The 3,731-nt window shown below is 42.7% G+C and overlaps 1 pseudogene; it reads left to right on the top strand.

The window, feature by feature from the left end:
• Positions 1-299: 299 nt before the first annotated feature.
• On the top strand, positions 300-1,585 carry LOC111646999 (E3 ubiquitin-protein ligase TRIM39-like; annotated as a pseudogene).
• Positions 1,586-3,731: the final 2,146 nt, after the last annotated feature.

Genomic DNA, 3,731 nt, shown 5'->3' with positions numbered 1-3,731 from the left:
AGCTCCACCTCATGTCTTATGTCACCATGACAAACAGGAATTAGGGTTTGTTTTCCTCACTGCTTGCCTGAGGAGCCGCACACACTGAAAGACAGATTATAAATTAATTTTCATAACTGAAGAAAGAGAGGAACAACAGGCAAAACCAGAAAACTGAATACTTTCACTTCCAACTGCTGACTGAAAAAAAAAACTATTAAAATGGAAATTAACTGAGGGAATTTGATACAGCAATATAGGGAAAAAAACGACTGTCTTCCTGTTTTAGCGTTCTGTTCTTAGCTTCACTCTGAGAGAAAATGGCTTCAGCTGGGTCTGAGCCTCTCTGCAGTCTGCACGCTGAAAACTCAAACTCTTCTGTTTGGACCATCAGCAGCCGGTGTGTCGTCTGTCGAGACTCAAAAACACACAACAAACACACATTCAGTCCTATCGATGAAGCTGCACAGGATCTCAAAGAGAAACTAGACAAATCCCTGAAGCCCTTACATGAGAAACTGAAGCTCTTAAAAGATGTCAAAGGAAACTTTGATGAAACAGCAAAACACATTAAGATCCAGGTCTGACACACAGAGAGGCAGATTAAGGAGCAGATTAAGAAGCTTCATCAGTTTCTAGAGGAGGAAGAGGAGGCCAGGATCACTGCTCTGAGGGAGGAAGAGGAGACCAGGATCACTGCTCTGAGGGAGGAAGAGGAGGAGAAGAGTCAGATGATGAAGGAGAAGATGGAGGCTCTGAGCAGAGAGATAGCAGCTCTGTCACACACAGTCAGAGCCACAGAGGACGAGCTGAGAGCTGAAGACGTCTCATTCCTGCAGAACTACAAGGTTACAGTGGAAAGAGTCCAGCAGCGCCCCCTGCTGGATGATCCACAGCTGGCTCTGATAGACCAGGCCAAACATCTGGGCAACCTGACCTTCAACATCTGGAACAAGATGAAGGACATGGTCTCCTACAGTCCTGTGGTTCTGGATCCAAACACTGCTCATCCAGACCTCATCCTGTCTGAGGATCTGACCAGTGTGAGTCATGGAGAGAAACACAAGCTTCCTGACAATCCAGAGAGGTTTGACTATTATCACATCGTCCTGGGCTCTGAGGGTTTCACCGCAGGAAGTCACAGCTGGGATGTCGAGGTCGGAGACAATACAGGCTGGGTCCTGGGTTTGGCAGCAGAGTCTGTCCAGAGGAAGGGAGTCATAAAGTCTAGATTGTGGTGACTAGGATTGTGGGGATCTGATGGTGACACTGCTGCGTATTCACCATCAGATCCCCACATTGTTGTCTCGGTGAAGAAGAAGCTCCAGAGGATCAGAATTCACCTGGACTGCGACAAAGGGAAACTGTCGTTCGTTCTCTGATCCTGATGCTAACACACACATACACACCTTCTCACACACTTTCACTGAGAGGCTGTTTCCATACATTAGCAATAGTAATGTTCTCCAACTAAAAATGTTACCAGTGAAGGTCTCTAACACTGAAATAGCTTAGTCGGTGATAGAGATGCAGTGTTAATAGTAATCATTTTTTAAATAGCAATACTCAACAATTACAAGTCATTTCAAGATATCTTATTTTCTTTCTATGTATGTTTACATGGGTGAATTTCAAATACTCACGTATAGGCTTACAATGTGGCGCTGAAAGGTTTGATGCTTGCCCCTTTTTTCACTTTGGATTTCCAGAACCTACAATAGATTCCTATGTCGACCCAGAGTCACAGCAAAATGCGCTGTATCAAGAAGTACATGTAAACCTCTCAAATCACTTCAACATAACCAGCTTCTCTTTGGTTGATGTTGTTGATGATTTCTTCCTTCCCTTTTAGAGAGCTTTGGTTAGTGTTGATGTTATACTGGGAATAAAAATCCATTTGACTTGACTTGACTCTTGACCTCCTGTGTCAGTACTGTCAGTAAAATGTAATAATTAGTAAAGAGGCTTTAACATGCAGTCAGAACACAAAGTGAAAATAAGGTTTTGCCACAAGCATGTTTCATATCTCAGGTCTATCATAAGAAACAATGTGATTATACTGATCAAACAAGTCACTCTGTGCTCATTAGCTTTATAGCTAACATAACATTATATAGCTAAACCTGTTTGCTAGTTCGAGTACCAAGGAGCTTATTGATGTTAACTAATGTATATTAAAGTCTGTTCACAAATGAGAAGCATTTATATTTTCAGGGGTCGTTTGTCATCCACTACAGGTCTTAGTTTTGACGGGAATTGTAGTTATCCTAATAAATTTGCCAAATGGAAAGCAATAGTCGTCATTTAACATCCAGGTTAGCCTCTGCTCCACTAGCATCAGTAACTCAACGCAACTCCAATTCAGCATTTCTTCCATCTATTTGACAAATTGTCAAATAAATAGATAAAGGAAAAAAACAACTGACAACATTTGTTATTTATGTAAGTAACATATACAACAGAGTCAAGTACTTTTCCTTTGAAGCTCAAATTAGCCACAGCCACAGACAAAGGTTTATAACGTGATCAGCTACAGCGACTTTACTCACTTATAACTACAAGTCTCCGAGGTAACCTTCTAAACATTTATGTTTTTAATTTTCTGAACAGGAATCTGCTATTTAATTTTCTTTTTCATTTCTTAGTTGATAACATAACAAAGAGTTAGGGCTGGTGTCTTACTGCTGCTCTTGAAGAATAAAAACCCACATTGACGGTGCTGGGGAAGGAAATTCTGGCCTTGTTTGCTACATAACTGCTCAACGTCTGACAGAGATTGCCAGACAAAGCTCCACCTCCAACTCACCTGAGACTAACCAGGAAATAGACTTGTTCCTCCACGACAGACTTTGAGAGACAGACAATAAGAATCTCTTCCAGACCAGATCCACAACTTCCCCTGAGAGGAAACGATACAACACAAAATACTGGGAGCAACATTTAACAGCGTTATCCTGCTGATGACTGCACACACAGACTGTGATTTTAAAGAAGGAAGTGAAACAGCTCAGAGTGATTATAACTTTCAGGGAACTTTCTAGAGAAGGGAGTGGACTGGCTTCCTGTTTAGGGCTCTGTCTGGTCTCTGTGTTTTCAGCCTCACTGCAAGAGAAAATGTCTTTCCGATCACAGGAGGATCTCTCCTGTCCAGTCTGCCAGGACATTTTTAAAGATCCTGTTGTCCTGTCGTGCAGCCACAGCTTCTGCAGAGACTGTCTGCAGAGCTGGTGGAGAGGGAAACCTATACAGGAATGTCCAGTTTGTAAGAGGAGATCATCAAGGAGTGAACCACCTCGTAACTTGGCTTTAAAAAACCTGTGTGAGACTTTCTTACTGGAGAGAGAGCAGAGAGCAGGATCTGAGTCTGTCTGCAGTCTGCACTCTGAGAAACTCAAACTCTTCTGTCTGGACCATCAGCAGCCAGTTTGTCTCGTCTGCAGAGATTCAAAAACACACAACAACCACAGATTCAGACCCATCCATGAATTTGCACAGGATCACAAAAAGGAGCTCCAGAAATGTCTTAGGCCTCTACAGGAGAAACTGAAGCTGTTTGAACAAGTTAAAGGAAACTTTGATGAATCAGCAAAACACATTAAGGTCCAGGCCCAACACACAGAGAGGCAGATTAAGGAGCAGTTTAAGAAGCTTCACCAGTTTCTAGAGGAGGAAGAGGAGGCCAGGATCACTGCTCTGAGGGAGGAAGAGGAGGAGAAGAGTCAGATGATGAAGGAGAAGATGGAGGCTCTGAG

The sequence above is a fragment of the Seriola lalandi genome, unplaced genomic scaffold (assembly GCF_002814215.2).
Source record: "Seriola lalandi dorsalis isolate HSWRI2012SDOR001 ecotype SW California unplaced genomic scaffold, Sedor1 jcf7180002034221, whole genome shotgun sequence".
Classification (NCBI taxonomy): domain Eukaryota; kingdom Metazoa; phylum Chordata; class Actinopteri; order Carangiformes; family Carangidae; genus Seriola; species Seriola lalandi.
Note: the sequence above shows the minus strand (reverse complement) of the source record. Positions and strands in the feature narration are given on the sequence as shown.